The sequence below is a fragment of the Acinonyx jubatus genome, chromosome A2, assembly GCF_027475565.1.
Source record: "Acinonyx jubatus isolate Ajub_Pintada_27869175 chromosome A2, VMU_Ajub_asm_v1.0, whole genome shotgun sequence".
NCBI classification, from domain to species: Eukaryota; Metazoa; Chordata; class Mammalia; order Carnivora; family Felidae; genus Acinonyx; species Acinonyx jubatus.
In genome coordinates this window covers 38491685-38512488 of record NC_069383.1, presented here as the reverse complement: position 1 = coordinate 38512488, position 20804 = coordinate 38491685, and the positions used below count along the sequence as shown (strand labels likewise).

The 20804-nt window shown below is 36.1% G+C and overlaps 1 protein-coding gene across 10 annotated transcripts in view; it reads right to left on the bottom strand.

The window, feature by feature from the left end:
• IMMP2L (inner mitochondrial membrane peptidase subunit 2) overlaps positions 1-20804 on the bottom strand; it is an 873838-nt gene that overhangs the window by 607360 nt on the left and 245674 nt on the right. For 2 of the 10 annotated variants that reach the window (XR_008296717.1, XR_008296716.1), the window contains exon 5: positions 15960-16064. The exons of the other annotated variants lie outside the window; for them this stretch is intronic. The gene's annotated coding sequence lies outside the window, so the exon portion shown is untranslated. The remainder of the gene's footprint in view (positions 1-15959; positions 16065-20804) is intronic. 10 annotated transcript variants of the gene reach the window in all.

The following is a 20804-nucleotide window of genomic DNA, read 5'->3' as shown; positions in this document are numbered from 1 at the left end:
AAGGAAAACTTCCAGACTCATTCTATGAAGCCAGCGTTACTTTGATTCCTAAACCAAATAGAAAGAACATACTTAAACATCATAAAAGCCATTTATGAAAAGCCCACAGCTAATATCATCTTCAATGGGGAAAAACTGAGAGCTTGCCCCCTGAGATCAGGAAAACAACAGGGATGTCCACTCTCATCCCTGTTGTTTAACATATTGTTGGAAGTTCTAGCATCAGCAATCAGACAACATAATGAAATCAAAGGTATCAAAATTGGCAAAGATGAAGTGAAGTTTTCACTTTTTGCAGATGGCATGATACTATACATGGAAAACCCAAAAGACTCCACCAAAAGTCTGCTAGAACTGATACATGAATTCAGCAAAGTCGCAGGATACAAAATCACTGTAAAGAAATCAGTTGCATTCTTATACACCAATAAAGAAGCAACAGAAAGACAAATAAAGAAACTGATCCCATTCACAATTGCATCAAGAATCATAAAATACTGAAGAATAAACCTAACCAAAGATGCAAAAGATCTGTATGTTGAAAAGTATACAAAGCTTATGAAGGAAATCGAAGAAGATACAAAGAAATGGAAAAACATTCCATGCTCATGGATTGGAAGAATAAATATTGTTAAAATATCAATACTACCCAAAGCTATTCACATTCAATGCACTCCAAATCAAAACTGCACCAGCATTCTTCTCGAAGATACAGCAAGCAATCCTAAAGTTTATATGGAACCACAAAAGACCCCGAATAGCCAAAGTAATATTGAAGAAGAAAACCAAAGCAGGAGGCATCACAATCCCATACTTTAGCCTCTACTACAAAGCTGTAATCATCAAGACAGTATGGTATTGGCACAAAAACAGACACATAGACCAATGGAATAGAATAGAGACTCCAGAAATGTACCCACAAATGTATGGCCAACTAATCTTTGACAAAGCAGGAAAGAATATCCAATGGAAAGAAGACAGTGTCTTTAACAAATGGTGCTGGGAGAACTGGACAGCAACATGTAGAAGAATGAAACTAGACCACTTTCTCACACCATTCACAAAAATAAACTCAAAATGGATGAAGGACCTGAATGTGAGACAGGAAGCCATCAAAACCCTAGAGGAGAAAGCAGGAAAAAGCCTCTCTGATGTCAGTCGTAGCAATTTGTTACTTGAGACATCCCCAAAGGCAAGGGAATTAAAAGCAAAAATGAACTACTGGGACCTCATGAAGATTAAAAGCTTCTGCACAGCAAAGGAAACAATCAACAAAACTAAAAGGCAACTGACGGAATGGGAAAAGATACTTGCAAATTACATATCATACAAAGGGCTAGCATCTAAAATCTATAAAGAACTCATTGAACTCCACACGTGAAAAAAAATAATCCAGTGAAGAAATGGGCAGAAGACATGAATAGAAACTTTTCTAGAGAAGATATCCAGATGGCCAACAGGCACATGAAAAGATGCTCAATGTCACTCCTCATCAGGGAAATACAAATCAAAACCACACTGAGGTACCACCTCATGCCGGTCAGAGTGGCTAAAATGAACAAACCAGGAGACTATAGATGCTGGAGAGGATGTGGAGAAATGGGAACCCTCTTGCACTGTTGGATGGAATGCAAACTGGTGTAGCCACTCTGGAAAACATTGTGGAAGTTTCTCAAAAAATTAAAAATAGATCTACCCTATTACCCAGCAATAGCACTGCTAGAATTTACCCAAGGGATACAGGAGGGCTGATGCATAGGGGCACTTGTACCCCAATGTTTATAGAAGTACTTTCAACAATAAAATTATGTAAAGAGCCTAAATGTCCATCAACTGATGAATGGATAAAGAAGTTGTGGTTTATATATACAATGGAATACTACTTGGCAATGAGAAAAAATGAAATCATGCCATTTGCAGCAACATGGATGGAACTGGAAGGTATTATGCTAAGTGAAATAAGTCAGGCAGAGAAAGACAGATGCCATATGTTTTCACTCCTATGTGAATCCTGAGAAACTTAACAGAAGACCAGGGGGGAGGCGAAAGAGGGGGAAAAAAAGTTACAAAGAGGAAAGGAGGCAAACCATAAGAGACTATTAAATACTGAGAACAAACTGAGGGTTGATGGGGGAGGTGGGGGAGAGGAGAAAGTGGGTGATGGGCATTGAGGAAAACACCTGTTGGGATGAGCACTGGGTGGTGTTGTATGGAAATCGATTTGACAATAAATTATATATGTGTGTATATATGTGTGTGTATATGTGTGTATATAAGCATAACTGTGGCTTGGGAGAAAGAAGTAAAGGGACACAAGGCTGGAAAGGTCATCAGGATGGAGACCACAAATGGCCTTTAATACAATGCCAGAGCCCAAAGAACAACTTCAAAGGCATCTTGTTAATTAAGACAAATCGTGCAGAAAGTAAAAACAAAAATTATTAAAAAAAACTAAAAAATCATTATTTACAAAACCATGGCTTAAATAAGGTTTCCTTGGAAATATCTAATAGGACGTGAGAAGATCCAGATAAAAGCTTTTACATATTCAGAAAATGAAGGGAAGAGGTTAATATACCATGACAAACTGCAAAGATTAAGGTTCTAAAGTTTGGACCAGGGAAGACTGAAGTCTTTAAAATCATGGCATCAATAAGGTCTTTTTGTCTAAATTTCAGAACACTAACTTAAAGGAAAATCTTTGAAGCTTGAGGGGAAAAAAGTGATTCTGGAGCATACAAGAATTGTATAAATGTTCCACCCAATTCAACTTTCAATGCTAAGCCAGTCTTCCCCTGCGAAAGTCTTACTCGTTGTTCCAGACCCACCTTATGTCACCACTACACCTCCACAGATCAGAATTCCTTTTTCCCTCCCAAAGACTTCCACAGCATATGTCAGCTCTTAACACAGCCTTTCTCCTGTCTCTCCAAACTGTAACTAAATTTCCTAAGGCTAGGCAACATAGTTTATTGGTATTTGTATACCCAACAGTACTTTGATTCAATAAATGCATATTGATTTAATGCAAAAATATTCATGGAGAGCCTATTAAATGCAAAGCACTGTATTTAATACTTCTACACAAAAAAAGAAATGAGAAACACAATCTTTACCCTGACAGACCTCACATCTGATAGGGAGGTTAGGTAAAGAAATGTTACTTTAATACAAAATCAAGGAAGAAGATACAAAGGATTCATTTGTATATTTTTTTTCATTCATCCCCTACCTCATTCTGAAAGATTTTTAACCACTTCTGCAAATACGGCATCATACTAAAAAGGCTAGCTATTGAAGTAAAATAAAAGTAATAATAAAAGAAACAAGATGGACTCAAGGAAGTTCACCATAGTCTAACAGAAGTTTATTTAGAGATAGATAGCAAAATCATGAGTTAGTGGATTCTCAGCAACAGTTGCTCTGAGGTTCATCTTTCCCTGACAATAAAACCTTTAAGCACTTTCTTCTGTGGATGTTCATAAAGCAAACACTGTGTTGCATGAACCAACTCCACTGTGATGAATATAATAATCACTTCCCTGAGGCTGTTTATGCATAATGACCCTTCATCTGGCCAAGACCTAATGCGACAGTACAACTAAGTAAAAACAACTCTCAAGGGGAGTAAAACATAGCTGTATGATGGTCTAGCTTGAATTAGGTAAAAAAAAATTGAATCTCTAACAGAATGGATGTATTACATATTCCTCTGGAATCTTCCACAAATATTACTTACCATGACTGAGTTTCATTAAGGATAACGTAGCACAGAGTTAGAAACTGTGGTCTCTGAGAAGAAATAAGACCCAACTAAGGGCATAACGAACTTTGCCAATCAACTGACCAACAGCCAGGATTGCATCATCTCAGGAAGACCTAACGGCTGCATGTGGATATTATCCCATTCTTTACCAGAGGGAGACTAGGATTTCTTTCAGAAAAGGTCATGGGTCCTTTTTAAAACTCATCACTGGGTGCCTTAGATCCTAGAGACTTGGGGCCTAGTCACAACAATTTTAGGATACACAATTTTTAAGGTCAGCATTCCCAATCACATATTATAAAAGAAAACACTTGATAAGACATCTTTAGAATAATTAACATTAGGTAATGTTTCAAGATACCTTTCAAGATAAACTGGCTCCAAAACATACTCTCCCTAGGTAAGTGAGATAATTTGCTCTATGTGGCTGTTAGCTACAAACTAATAAAATGCTAAAGGATGTCTGCAATTGATTTTAGAGAATGTTCTATGAAACCATTCTTAATGACAATAATTAGAAATAAGAAACAATTTTTTTAAACACCACCTCTAGTTTGTGGTAATAAATTCCAAATACCAGCATAATAGGGAACTTTTTTTCTCTTCTTTCAGTGGAAAGAAATGTGAGTGACATATTTCCTGCTCACATAGTAGTGAATCAAGCTATTAAGACATAAAATGGAATTCCAAACATATTCCTGCTTTACTTGACCAAAACTATTTACTGAGGTGTCAGGAAAACATTTATAGATTCTGATTTTGACCATGACTGCTACATTAAGGCACCATAATTGCATGGAAGAGAGAGGAGAGCACCTATATCATAAAATAGACATAAATTAGTCTTCTGTGCCACGAAATCAAGACTCCCCCACCAAAATAATACTAATAGTAGCAATAGTAGTTAGTAGTAGCGAGGATGATGATAATGACAATAATAATGCTAAGGCTTCATTGTTCAAACAAAAAGATATTTCCTTCATGGTATTGAATATGAAAAACAGCAAAAGCTGCTTGCTAGTTTTGTTCTGTTTCCATGAGCTTAAAAGCTGCCAGATATTCTGATTTGAGTCTAGTGTTGGGGGAAAGATGATGATTCTTTTAAAAAGGTGGGGAGGGGGGATTTCTGTGTCCTATCACAAGAAACAGAAATGTAGAGCCAACATGGGTGAAGGGTAGAAGCCAGGACTTTGAAATGGTCCTAAGTTTCAAAGATGGACAATTCACTGGGCTGGTTCTTACACAAGTATAGTTACAAGAAAGCAAGAGAAGGAAGCGTTGAAGTCTATGAAGTCTGCAATATTTTATTTTCATCCATAAGGCTGAGAAATGTAAACTGTATAAATGTCAACCTAACAGAATCTAAGTTTCCATAAGTATAATAATCAAATTCACTCCACAAGTAAACATCAGATTTGCCCACCATATACTTCCTAAGAGTCACATGAAGACTGCCTTGCAATTTAATTTGGGTGTATGTATGTATGTATGTATGTAGCTTGTTGTTTTTGTTGTTACTGCTGTTTCTGAGGCACTGACATATGTATATTAAACAAAGTGCTTACGTGAGTTCCAAAAAAAAGGAGACATCACATCCAATTGTGGGTAAGTGTAGGAATAAAGATTGTCATTGTAGGGTTGGCCAAACTTCGTCAAAAGGAATTAAGTATTCTACAAGAGGCTATTTCTCTTTGCCTTGGGGAAAAAATATTTTTTTAAATTAAGACTTAAGGAATTTATTTAAGAAGTAAGGAAAAGCCTGGAAAGACAAATTGGTGGCAAATTCTGAATGGACTTCAATACTGAGGCAAGGTTTAAGCAATGGTGAAGGTGTTGAACTGAACTGGATGTGAAATTACAACACTGGGCAAGTATCCCAGGTTATTCTTTCAGTGACTCCAAAGGGATATACAAATCACAGGACCAATTCTGGGAGGTTTAGGGAAGAGATCCAAACTATTTGGGAGTTCCAGAGAGTAACCTAAAGCATCCTCCAATGCTTTTTAAAAAATCATTAATATAATTACCTTCCTTATCCTTGACTGTTTTGTCTTTGCATTAAGTGTTCTGTACCCACAGAAGCATTTTGACCTTGTCACAGCCCCAGATCTTACATTTTAAAGGCCATCTGAATTGGAATTTTATTAGTGAACATAGTAAGTATTAGTACAGTTAAATCTCCCTTAATATCCATCACCTCAAAGGGAGGTCCTTGAATTGAGTCATACCCTATTCAAACACACCTACTAACTTATACTAGGTTAGACATTACTGTAAATCAGTAACCTACGCCCTATCTCTTAATGTCTTCCCTACCCCAACTTGCTACTACAAAGAAAATGACAATGTAATTCAATCACTTCCCATACTTACAGCAGTAATTCCACATCTTTCTTAATTTGTTTTAAAAAGGCTTTCTTCAAATATAAAGGTTATGCTATTGACCCACTATCGCTGGATCATGTGCATTAAGTAGGCTGCCAGGGAGTGAGGATGTTGAGTCCTTTCACACTCCACTGCCAAGTGCCCTTTGCAGAAAATCACTCACACATGCAACACACAACATGAGACAAAATATAAAGTGAGGAGGAATATTCCTGTAAATACACTGAAGGCAGTAAATAGACTGTTTTATGTACTTACTAAATTCTGGCCCTATTTGTACCATTTCTGGGATGTCTTCAATGCCTTCAGAGGTAATTTTAAAATACAATTAGTGTTTATTAAAACCTGATGGATGGGCTTCTTTTTAAAAAATGAAGTTAAGTATTTAAATCTTGCAGGCTCCCTTTATATCAGAAGTCAGCACCCCTATAAGAAATGATGTGCCAAGTTGCTGATTCCAGTTTCTGGCAAGCAAGGGGAAAAGAGCAGCAGAAGCTCAGAATGGGCACCTCAAAAATATCTCTGATGCCTAGATACATGAGGCCTTTCTGACAAATATATTTCAAATTGACCTTTGTTTGATCTTGTATAATTCCTTTTATATGCTTCATTTTTCCCCCAAATGACACTTATCACTATTCAATATACTATGCTGTTTTTATGTTTATTTATTTATTTATTTGAGAGAGAGAGAGAGACAGACACACACACACACACAGAGAGAGAGAGAGAGAGAGAGAGAGAGAGAGAGAGAATCCCAAGCAGGCTCCACACTGTTAGGGCAGTTCAGTGGGGCTCACTCTCAAAAATCACAAGATCATGACCTGAGCTGAAATCAAGAGTTGCACGCTTAACCGACTGAGCCACCCAGGTGCCCCCAAGTATGTTTTTTTTATTATTATTCACCTCTCCATGGCAGAGATTTTTGCCTGTTTTATATCCCCAGTGCCTAGAATCTAGCAGGATTTCAGTAGCTATTTGTGGGAGAAAAGAAGAAAGGAAGGAAGGAAGGGAAGAAGGTAGTTAATCCAAGTAAAGATCCTATAGGAGGTATCTGTCTGCATCCCATACTCTACTATGTAACTTTAATTAGAAACGCTTCCTCAGGGCCCAAGTGGCTCAGTCAGTTAAACGTCTTTTCTTTCGGCTCAGGTCATGATCTCATGGTTCGTGAGGTCAGGCTTTGCACAGTGTGGATCCTGCTTGGGATTTTCTCTCTCTCTCTCCCAAAAGTAAATAAACTTTAAAAAAAACAAAAAAGAAAGAAAAAGAAACCAACCCTCCCTTAAAATTAGATGAGACCAACTACTAAGGAAATGAATGTTTTTCTAGATACAAAGAAGCAATGAAGAGTCACAAATAACAGTATGCAATCTGGGGAGATTCAGTCCGAAGAGAGTTTTTAAGGAGCAGTAACCAAAAATGTTAAGAAAGAAAACAGAACTTGCCAGATGACCAGTGGTCACAGCAGCTCACATCATCTGAATTGCCTTTCTCATAACTCAGGACCTTCCTGGGCTTTGGCCCACAAGTACCTCAGAAAGTGCCTAAGTGGTTCCAACCAAACTGAACTAGGCTTAAAATTATAAGATGAAAATGCCTATCATCCAGCCTTATTTCTGACAGGTGCTCTCATACTTTTATAGAGCTTAGAGAGAAGAATCTCCACCAGCTGAAAAGTTCTCCTTAAATCACTCCTGTGGTGATTTAAGCTCTTTCTTGCTTGTCCCCCTGCAGCGAAGAAAGAACAGCTGCTCATCATCACTCATATAATATCCTTTCACACGCAGTGAAAACCAAGAAAACAACCATATTTGAGAATGCCTGTCAAAAGACAATTCTCCTGAGAAACACTCATGGCCTCTGTGTCTATGATTTCACTGAACCTGAAGACTGTAATTAAGTCCCTATTCAGACTTCGCTTCTCTAGGCTAAATAAACCCAGTCTTTCAGACTTTCATCACAGAGTAAATTTCTCAAACCTTTTAATATTTTCTGTTGGATTCCTCTGGATTCTCTCCAAATTCTCCATAATTAAGTCATGACCACGGCTGCAGGAGAAATAGAGAATTGCCTAGTACCTCTTAATATTATACTCTTGCATTTGTACACTTAGTTTTTTCTCCTTTTGTGAATTACCCTGCGTATATCTCTATTGAGCTCTGCTCTGTTTACATTTACTAGTTCTTCCAATTTGCCAGAATTATCTTTGAGTTGTAATCCTGCTTTTCTTTTGCAGAGTACTAGAACCCTAGCCTGGTTTGGTGATACTGACAAATCATATGAAAACACCAGCATAAGAAATATGATCTCCAGAGTATTACTCAGAATGCACTTTCACAAACTTCCCAGGATAAGCCTAAAGTAAAGTAAGTCAGACACTCTTGGGCTTAAATTTCAACTCTGCCATCTACCAGTTTCAGGACTGTTTAGCAAATATTGAACTTTTCTGAGGTTAGTAAACCTAATTCACAAGGCAATCATGAGAAATGAACTCAGTTAATAATGGAAAGAATATGACAGAGTGATATGAACTCTACCATAATCCTGATATGTACTTAACTGCTTTACCTTCTTTATGGAACAACCATCCTTGCCATTTTGAACTACTTTCGCAGCACAATGGCAAAGGTCAAGAAGGTTCATTCCTCTTCAGAATGAAACTCAATATGGAGGACGCAAGGCTGGACATGCCAGTAAGTCAAAGGACTTCATGTTCAACATACACCTCTCAATGCCCTGTGTCTCAGGAAGGACAGACAGCAGCAATGACACGTAGAATGGGACATAAGCAATGGTGCACTGGTAAGAAAAGAAGGGAAACTCAGAAGACCTGATAAAGGCAAAATAAACTCAGAAACCAAACATCTGAATGTTACCACTTGCCCGAGTTATTACTGAGTATTATAATAAAAGACTATTCAAATATAAATTTAACTTTTCATTTTAGAAAAGATAATACCTTACTGTTTCAACAAAAAAGAAAATATTAATGCTTTTCATTTTCTGTGAAAATAATTTTGGATTCCAATGTCTCAAAAAGGCATGCATGTTTCAATGTCACGAGGCTATATACTATTTTAAATAAAAAACAAGATTACAATTTGTCTATCTTTTAAAAGATTTAAATTAATCCCAACTAGAACAGGGCAGGAAATTCCAAACTACTGTCTTTTCCCTGTGGACTTCCCTGACATTTGACCTCTTGGTGGGGATCTTAACTCAGCTGGAAAACCAGAGTTCCTTGCTTCACAGGAGTACACAAAACATAACTACTGTTTGGCTAAGCACCTATAGATAGACTTCAAAATTGCTGGTCTACAGGAATATAATTTTATCTGTGATTTTATCCAGATTTTATCTGTGATTATCCATATTTATGAATAATGTGGTAAAACTTTTAATCAGTCATATGCTATACCATATAATCTTTGCAGAGGAAAATACTGTTTATAGCATAAATAGAGAATAACGGACATGCCATGAGGTCTTCCACACATGAGGCACCACATGAAGTGCTTTATATGGCTTATCTCATTTAACCTCCACAACATCTTTAACACAAGTGGATAAGGAAATTGAAACTAACAGAAAGTAAGTCACTGTTCAGAGTGTCACAGATAAGACAGATACTCAAGAATATCTGAATCAAGATATGAATCTCAACCCAGTTCTGGTCATGAAATCAATTTAACAGGTGATGACTAGAGTTTCTTTTAATAGGATGTAATAGGATAGAAAAGAATAGGACCATAAATAGTAAAATAGAAAATAATAAACTTTTTTTGGAAAGCAACTTCACTACACCACTGTTTTACCAGAAGTGACTAAGCATCTGGAAATAAAACTTTAAAGCTTTCCAGAATATTCAGAGATCATTTAGTCCTACCATTCTATTTCACTTTATACATGAAGACACCCAAAAGAGGTTGAGATGACTTTCTACACCCATAGTCATATGGCTAGTTGGTGGCAGGGTCAGCAAGAGCCCAGGGATGTTGAAAGTAGACTGATTTAAGAAATATGTACATTATAAGGTATATTGCACTTTGGGAGTGAAAGGGGATACTATCAAGAACTACACCAGGAACATAGGCATAAACCTGAACTGTCGTGGGCAACCAGAAGGCATGGTATATGGCTTTAGAAATAAACAAAACTTGTCTATCAAGAAAACATGGTTGGAAAAAATGTGTTTAATAGAAGTCTCCCTCTCTCTCTAAACAAGACGGAGCAGTTTGAACTTACACATAAATCTGTAGGCAAGTAACAGCCCTAATTCTATGCTGTGAATTTTTTTCTTTTTCTTTTGATATTTCTATAATTTAGACACTAAGCTACCAAACAGAAGGGAAAAAAATTTATACTTTATGCGAACATGGTAAAGAAACTATCAAGACCTTGCCAGAGATGAACCAAGATTTCTCAGTGTATTCCAGTTTTGATACCAAAACTGTCAAGGACAGACTCAAACTACATTGCTGATACTGTAAAATAATGTTCACCCAATGCAAGCCACATTTAATGCAAAAAACAGCTTCCCTGGATATAACTCATAACTAATAACTAATATTAATATTGAAAGAACTTAGCAAAGAAAACTACAAAAAAGGAGTATTTTATTTTCATACACAATTTTGTCAGAACTTCAGGGTAAAGATTAGTACAGGTATTTCTTACCCCAGCTAAGTGTTATGTAACAATGAATGGACTTTTCAGTGAGAAGATAACTAATATTTTAGCCTGTAAAATCATTATGTAAATTTAACTAGTTTATTCTGCTGCCCTTAAGACTTTAAACATCTGTTCAATACAAGTTTTTCTTATAATACATGAAGTTTCAAATTGCATATTACAGCCGTTTGTGGCATATTTATAACATGATGGTTTTGTCCTTTACTAGATAAGAGACTTTTAAGGTGTGACCTGTATTGAGGTACCAAAGTTATTGCTCACATCACCATCTGCTCATATATATTTTCACCTAAAATTATATGGCATTCATAACTGTATTAGAATATTATCTTCACACAATTTGGCGCTTAATTATATGTATTAATATCTTACTTACCTGGGGTCACCAATTCAACATCATGGAAAATAAGGACCAAAGATGAGAACCAAAAAGGAGATCAAGGAATGGTCAGGTTGGCAAAATACATATCATAATGCCTACATACTGAACCAATGGTGCAGCCCTAAGGCCTTCACACTCATCCTCATTCATCCTCTGTACTCATAATTTAGACACAGTTCAAAGTAAGAGTACTGATTTTCCCATCCACAAAATATTATAATAACTACAATGGGAAAGAGCCACAAGACTGTCACGGAAAAGCATGCTGAGATCAACATAATATGAAATCAGAGTTTGTGAGCAAGTGAATAGAAGGAAACCTTAGTAAATAATTATTTATAAGAAGTCAAAGTAAACAGGAACTTTTCTGCCATGCTAGCAGGAATATAAATGTGCATAACTATTGTGGATAACAGTTTGCATATACTGTGTGAGATACTTTTCTACATAACCCCATGGAGCCATGTGTGATAAAGTGTCGACACTGTTATTTATGCTAGTAAACCTAGTAACTATTTAATTCACTAGGGAATTAGATTAAAATGTGGCACATGAACAAAAATTAATTCCAAGTGGCTCTTTAGACCTTAGACCTAAATATAAAACCTACAACTATAAAATTTCTAGGAGAAAATGTTCATGGCTTCTAAGTAGACAAAGATTTGTTAGAAGGATGTAAAAGAGCACTAATAATAGGGGCTCCTGGATGGCTCAATCAGTTGAGCATCTGACTCTTGATTTTGGCTCAGGTCATGATCCCAGAGCCCTGGGACGGAGCCCCATGTTGAGTTCCCCACTAGGCATGGAGCCTACTTAAGATTCTCTCTCTCTCTCTCTCTCTCTCTCTCTCTCTCTCTCTCTCTCTCTCTCTCCCTCTCTCCCTCTCTCTCTCTGTCTCTGTCTCTCTGTCTCTGTCTCTCTCTCTCCCTCTAACCCTCTCTCCCCACTTGTGCATGCTCTCTCTCTCTCTCTCTCTAAAACTAAAAAAAAAAAAAATTAAAAGCACTAACAATAAAAGAAAAAATGGACAAATTTAAATTCATCAAAATTAGAAACTACTCCTCTAAAGAAATTATGTAAAAAATGAAAAAGGCCAGCCATACAACAGAGGAAAACATTTACAAAACATGTATCTGACAAGGCACTGGTATCCAGGAGAAATCACTTTTATAACTCTCATAACTCTCTAAGACAAATAAAAATGTGCAAAAAAATTCTGGATGGACACTTCACAAATACCTAAGAATGACCAATAGAGACTTTAAAAGATGCTCACATCTGAATTTATCAGGGGAAAAAAAAAACCATGAAAACCACAGTGCGATACCAATGCACTCCAGTAGAATGGATAAGATTCAAAATTGGCAATAGAACACATGAACAGACATTTCTCCAGAGAGGATATACAGATGGCAAATAAGCATATGCAAAGATGTTCAACACCATTAGCCATTAAGGAAGTGCAAATTAAAACCAAAATGTGATATTATTACACAACTATTAGAGTGGCTAAAATAAAAAATAATGGCAATGCCAAATGCTGGCAAGGATGCAGAGAAACTGGATAAATCATACACTGCTGGTGGGAATGCAAAAAGACACAACCATTCGGGAAAACAGTTTGGCAGTTTCTTTAAAAAGAAAAAAAGAAAAGTTAACATATACTACTGGGCGTTTATCCCAGAGAAAGTAAAATCTATGTCTGCAAAAAAGCATATACACTCCAGCTCACAGCAGCCATGTCTGTAACAGTGAAAAATGGGAACAATCCTAATGTCTTTCAATGGGTAAACAGTTAAACAAATGGTGCTACATCCATGTCACCCAGTAATTTAAAGGAAAGAACTAATGACACACATAAGACAATACCTTGGATGGATATTAAGGGCATCATGCTGAATAAAGAAAAGCCAACCTCAAGAGATTATATACTGTATGATTCCATTTATAGAACATTCTTGAAATGAAAAATTACAGAGATGGTGAAGAGACTGTTTTCCAAGGGCTTCACAAAGGAAGCAGCAAGAGGGAAGTGAGGGAAGGGAGCCAAGAGGGATGTGTGAAAGTAATAGGCTAACATGAGGAATCTTTGTGGTGATGGGACAGTTCTAGATCTTGATTATGGTGGTGGTTACATGAATCTCAACATGATAAAATTCCATAGAACTACATATACACGTACATAGAAATCAGTGTGTGTAAAACTAGTAAAATCTAAATAAGCTCTGTGAATTACATTCATGTCACTGGCTTGGGTTTGACACCGTACTAAGGTTACACAAGATATTACCATAGTGGGTAAACTAGGTTAAGAGTATATAGAAAATTCCTGTATTATTTTTGCAGCTATCATTCTATAATTATTCCAAAAGAAAAAGCTATTTAAAAAAAGACAAACAATCCCAAGAGTTGCCAAGAATGTGAAGGTACTCAAACTCTTACTCATTACTAGTGAAAGTGTAAAATGACACAAGAACATTGTAAAACGTTTTGTAAGTTTTTCTATCAGTTAAACATACATTTATCATAAGACCCAGAAAGTCCATTCCTAGGCATTTTCCCCCAAAAAAGGAAAACATATGAAGCCTTGTGTACAAATATTCTTTCCAGCTTTATTCACCACAGCCAAAAACTAGAAACAATCCAAATGTCCATCAACAGATGAATGGATAAACAAATTGTGGTACATCCATTCAATGGAAAATTGCACAGTAATAAAGACAAATGAACTACTAATTCAAGCAATAGCATAAATGTATCTCAAAAACACGCTGAGCAAAAGAAGCCAGCTTAAAGAGCACATACTATTTGATTCCACTTATGCAAAATCTAGTAAAAAAACCAAAAACAAACAAACAAACAAAACTCCCTAACCCATTGTGACAGAAAGATCAATGGTTTCTTGGGCCTGGGGTAGGACTGAGGTGGCACGGGACTCCAATGTGTATCTCAAGGGGAAGGAAATGTTCTATATATTGATTGTGTTGTTAGTTACAGGTATGTATACCTTCTCCAAAACCCAGGAAATTATATATTTAACACAAGTTTATTTTATTGTGTGTATATTATACCTCAGTAAAGTTGATGTTTGTAAAATGTGGTATCACAACAGAGTATCAGGTAGCAATTAGAGGTCATGAACTTGATGTACACGTGGCAACATGAACAAAAGGGAAAGAACCAAATAGGATTTATAGCACAATACTTGGTATTCATGGAGAGGCAGCTAATCATAGTTAAAGGCGTAGACTCTAGAGCTAAAGGGTCCACGTTGAAATCCGGGACCTATGAGTTATGTACCATTAAGTAAATTATTCAACCTTTTTGTGCCAACAGGGATAACAGTACCTACCTCACAGGGTTGCTGTGAGGATTAAATGAATTAATGTTGACCAAAGCTTAAAACCGTATCTGGGATGCGAAAAATGCTATATGAGGTTAAACAATACAAAAAATAAAACCGAATAATCCTTTTTGAAGGATACACATATATCTCAATAAGCTGATGGAGAGCAAATTGTAGGGATATCCATTGAATCAATACTTAATGAAGAGAGAGGAATGGAAACAGGAGGAAAATAAGTAATAAACTAAACTAAAAGAGGGGCTATAAACTGATCCATGATGAGAGTCAGCCTTGAGCAAACAAATTCTGTTCACTACAGGTCATAAAGGAGGAAAAGTACAGTCCAAAGGCAAAACTATTTGTACCATAATTGATTCAAGAAACAACTTACAGACTTCACTCTTTGTCCTGAACTATCAGAACTATAAATGACAGGTGTATAATGATAAGACTGAGTCATGAGAAAGAAGAGAGACAAAGACAGAGGGCAAAGGTTAGCATACCGTTATACACACATACACATGCAAACACACATACAAACACGAGGATTCAGCAAATTTTAGAGTTTTCATAATGTCCAATAATTGAGATATTATGATAACAAATCTCAAATAATTCTTAATATTTATATAACTCAACACAAAACTGAAAGCTACATGAAGACAGGATTGTCCTCAGTGCTGGTACATAGCAGTGATATCCAAACAACTGTTAATCCTATTCATTAACAATCACTGAATGCCTACTAGGTAGTAGATGTTCTGCGGAGCTCTATATCGAATACATAATCTTCCAAATGCAACACTAATTAAGCAGGCACTAGAAAATTAAACAAGAGTTGGACATTTTCAGGAGAAAATACAATCTCTTTACCAGTGGGGTTTTGCCAGAATATTCTTTAAAAGTAGCTGAGTCAGAGGAAAAACAAATGTATGCTTCTCTACTTTAAAAAGACGAAAGCAAGCAGGTATCCGGGAAAATAAAGTATTAAACTTATTTATAAGGTAATAATTTATGTAGTCTCTAATCATAAGCAGCATGTACTCTAAAGAGGAATCTCATATGTGAATTAAATATTGGTTGTTGTTGTTTTTTTTTTTTTTTGAAGACTCCTGCAGCTACCATGCAAGAAAATTTGCATACGTCCTGTTTACACGTAGGATTTTATTGCCCAGCCAGGGACCATATTAAAGAGAAAGAGAAACAAAAGGATGAACAGCAATCTGCAAATGTGAATAAGCAGTGCCTCCATCCTTATCAAAAAAATTACAGTAACTAGAACATAATGAAAGTAATTATTTCAATAGGACTTTGGGGAAAAAAACATTAAGGTAAAACTTACTTTCAAGGGGAAAATACCACGATATTCATAGATATATAGATACCTCAAGCATTCTCTGCTGCGTGGCCTCAGTTGAGGAAGTGACACTGGTCCTCTGGGATCACATCACAGTCTTGCAAAGTCAAAAGTCTGGAACAAGTATCACAACCTAAAGAAAGCATGGGTAACATCTGGCACTGAAGTCCAGAGGGATTTGTTTGCAGCTTTACGGAGCTTCTCCACTCTGTCTGCACAGTAGAATCACCTGAAGGTCTTTATAAAAGTACACGACAGACCCCCACTGCTGACCAGTTAAATCAGAATAACTAGGGCTGGAGGCTATACATTCTCTCCTGATCACTCAAAATAATGTGTTCTTTTCTTTACTTACACTTGCTATTTTCAGAGAATTGTAGCTTCATATGCAGTTTTAAGAAATAATACAGACATAAGCCATGTACCCTTGCAAAACTATAGTACAAAATCACAACTAGGATGTTGACATTGAAGCAGTCATGGTGCAGAACGATTCCATTGCCACAAGGATCCCTCCTTGTCATCCTTTTTGTGGACACAATTACTTCCTTCCTCCCCCTATCTCCAACCCCTGACAACCACTCATGTTCCCCATTTCATAATTTTCTCATTTCAAGAATGGTACATACATGGAATCATTCAGTATGTGACCTTTGGGGACTGGTTTCTTTCACTCGGAAGATTCAGCCAAGTTGTTTCATGTATCATCTCCTTCTATTGTGGAGTAGGATTACATGGTACATATGTGTCACCATTTATTTAACCATCCACCTTCGAAGAACATCTGGGATGTTTCCAGTTTGGGCTAATTACCAATAAAGCTGCTGTGAACATTCCTGCACAGGTTTTTGTATGAATGTAAGTTGTCATATCCCTGGAATAAATGCTTAAGAATGCACTTGCTGGATGTCATGGTAACTGCATGTTTAGAGCTTTTAAGAAACTACCACACTGTTTTCCAGAGTGACTGTATCATTTACATTCCCATCAGCAAAGTGTGAGTGGTCCCATTTCTTCACATCCTCACCAGTATCTGGTGCTGTTACTTTCTTATTTTCGTCATTCTAATAGGCGTGTAGTAATAACTTAGTATGGTTTTAACTTGCTTTCCTCCTATGGCTAAAGATGTTGAACATCTTCTCATGTGATTATTTGTCATCTGTATTCCCTCTTCAGTGGAACACTTCTTCATGCTTTTTGCCTATTTTCTAACTGGATTGTTTGGTTTTCTGCAGTTAGGTTTCAATAGTTATTTACATATTTTAGACACTAGTTTTTGGTCAGATATGCAGTTTTCAAATATTTTCTCCCCATCTGTAGCTTATGTTTTCATTCTTTTAACAAAGGTCTCTTACAAAACAAATGAGGTGAAATTTACCAATCTTTCCTTTCCTTCTGTGCATCCTGCTTTTGGTGTCTAGTCAGACTCTGCCTAGCCCTCGATTCTAAAGATCTTATCCTGTTGTTTTTTGTTCCTGAAATTTGTATACTTTTATGTTTCACATTTAAGTCCATGCTCCATTTTGAGTTAATTTTTGTATAAGGTGTGAGGCTTAGGTCAAGGTTCATGATCTCACCTGTGAATGTCCAATTGCTCCAGAGCCCTTTTGTTGAAATGCCTTCCCTTTCTCCATTAAATTGCTTTTGTACCTTTGGGCATATCTATGCAAGTCTACTCTGGGTTCCATATTCATTGCAACTGGCCTATGTGTCTCTCTCTCCTCCAATACCATATTGTTTTGATTACAGCAGACCTTAATCATAAGAAATTTTACAGTGTGAATTAGGTCACATCAATCTTCCACTTAAAAATCTTCCAAGAACTCTCTGCCACACTTAAAATGGTATCCTAACTACTTATTCAGGTTCACAGAGCCCTACAACTCCAGATCCTATCCACCTTCTCAGAGAGTATCTCACAGGGTTCATGCCCAGCCTACTACCCATCATCAGTCTTTGTTCTGTGAGCACATCTTAGAAACTCTTCACTGGAATGTTCTTGCACCAGAAATTCACAGGATTGTTTCTTTGTCATCAGCTCTCAATTTAAATGTCACTTCCCTTAAAAAGCCTTCCTGGACTACTCAACCTATCGCATCATTCCTCTTGAATCCTCTATGTAGCAGTGAGTATTACATGACATTTTTATCACTTACATACTTGTCAAATTGTCTATCTTGACTTCCCAAACTAAAATATAAGAACAGGGTTCCATGAGAACAGGGTCCTAAACTGCCTTGTTCATTATGGTATACCCAGTACTTAGAGTAGTGCTTGGCACACAGTGGAGCCTAATTAATATTTGTGGAATAAATTTAAAGTGTTTATGAAGTCTAGAATGGAAAATAGTAACTATGGTATAATGAGAACAACTAATACCTATACATAGAACCCTTTTAAGATCTCTCTGTACACAGACACACATGAATACACACGCATATGCAAATATGTTCACTGAGTCCTAACAATTTTCCTAAGACTTGTTATTACTGTCCTCATTTTATAAATGAGGAAACTGAGGCACAAACAGATTAGGTACATAACCAAGGTTACCTGTTGTACTAAGCAGCAGAGCAAGAATTCAGGCCCAGGCTGTTTGTGTACTCCGTCATCACACTCAAAAAGCACTGAAATAAAAAATGTTTTCTTTTCTTCTCTTTGGTTTCTCTAATGGAAATTATGACAACTGCCACCATCTATTACTTAGCACCTTTTATTTGATTACTTCTAGTTCCACTCACCTACAGATATATTGCTATATCAGGAAAGGGTATGACATTGAATAGATTTTAAGGAGCATTTTCTCAACATGACTCATCTGTGAGATAATTACTAGGGCTACAACATCCGTATCTTTACACTCTACTTCAGTGACTTAAACCCCAAATACAGTATTCACTACATTTCTTCTCAAACTTAATTATATCCTCCTAGCCTGAAAATAGCTCATGATATTGCCTCATTTGCCCCCCACCCTTGAAACTTTAGTTAAAGATGGATTTATATAAATGTCATTTTAAATTTTGAAATTTCATAAATACCCAAGATACAAACTTTTAAAAACCCTAATGCATTGTTTTGAGTAAAAAATTTCTACCTTTAATTGCCTTGTTCAGCTCTACTGAGAGTTTAAGTTCCTTTTTTTCCCCTCTTTCAAAGGGGACTATAGGAATCTTAAAAAGTAAAACATTTATTATTTATAAATTATTTCATTATTATATCAACTAGTAAGTATTAGCAACTCCTTAAGTATGAATATATTCTCAGTTCTTCCTTCAAGACAAAAATCACATTAAAAAAAAACACAGTAATGCATCTTTGGCTGAATAAATGAAAAAGCTCAGCCTCATAAGGCAATTCTTGTTTTAGGTACTTACATACAGTTGCTTTTTGGAAGCAGCCAATCTTGATTATTTATTCCTGCACTGCTTTTCCTTATCTCTAGAAAGTGCTTTGAGATTTTAATTCTGTAATCATGACTATGCAAAGTTAGAATATCCTATATATTATTCTGTGAGACTCTCTTCTAATTTTGAGGAGAAATAACTTAAGGTTAATTCTTTTGTTCTTTGTAACTCTACCTGATCTAGTTGTCAGAAATAATAATGGCATAACAAGGCAATTTTTTAGACAGGGTAGACAATTTTTTTAATATTAAGCTTCCAAAGGATATGGGCTTCTCATATTTCTTTGAGTATTTTTTTAAAAAGAAACACAAAAATCAATCTCAGTACCTTTACCAGGGTTCTTCAGGGATTTCACAAATGCTTTTTGGAGAGACCTCATCATTTCCCGTGCAATAAAAGAAAAAGGTGTGATGGAAGGAACAGAATTGAAGGAACACCTATTAAAACCACAAACTCCCCAAAAGAGCTTTAGTCTGAATACTACAAAATACTCTATTGGATACTCTAACAGTCAGCTCTACAGGAAAAGAAAAACATAAAAGTTAATCTCATACATTAATGGAAAGTGTATAGCATCAGAAGAAAATGAATTCCTATGTACTATTACCTTCATACACTAAAATGAATTGAAAAAACTAATTATTCAAAAACGAAGAATGGCCTTTGGGAAACTCTGCTGCCTAAAAGGATTTAATGGTCAAAGCTTGTCTGGATTATTATCATGAATTAAACTAATGAGGGGATGAAGATATTGTTAACAGAAGAGAAGCTCCCCTAAAATGCTAACCTTGCCATTTCTGTCACATGATGAGAAATCAATGTCCAAGTAAAACGTGCAGCTAAAGCCTTTTACAGCAAATAAATGCCACAGTATTTATGGAGATAGCTTTTTTCCAAAGCAAAAATATACTAGCGGCTGTAGGGTAGAGAAAGAGGACAACAGCAAACATTGCATCCCAAATGGAAATGAAGTTAATATCCTGAGAATGAATTGAGAATGGTCAAAATGTAACATTCAGCCATTTGTAGAAATAACGAGCTCAAATATATGTACATTTATATATGTATATACACACCCATATGTGTGCATACATCTATTTACATATTAAATATTACATATTAAATATTTTTTCTGAGAAAAAAACCTGAAAATAGATTAAACTACCTGTACATCAATATCCAAAATCAAGACGTTACTTTAAGAAGCATGATAGAAGGTAAATGTCAATAAGAAAACTTAAATACCATCCTTGCCATTCTCCTTAAAAGAAAAACAATGTGCCCAAAGAAGAATGATCTACATGACATCTATAAAGGGATGATTTAGAGTAAGAATTTCAAAGTGTGACTGTCTAAGAGAGGGAAGGTCTGATATTGGGGGAAGTGGCCTCAGATTTCAGATTTTAGTTGTGACAGGAAGTAGAATTAAGAGAACTCCTTGACAAGTCTAAGAATATAGGGGGGAA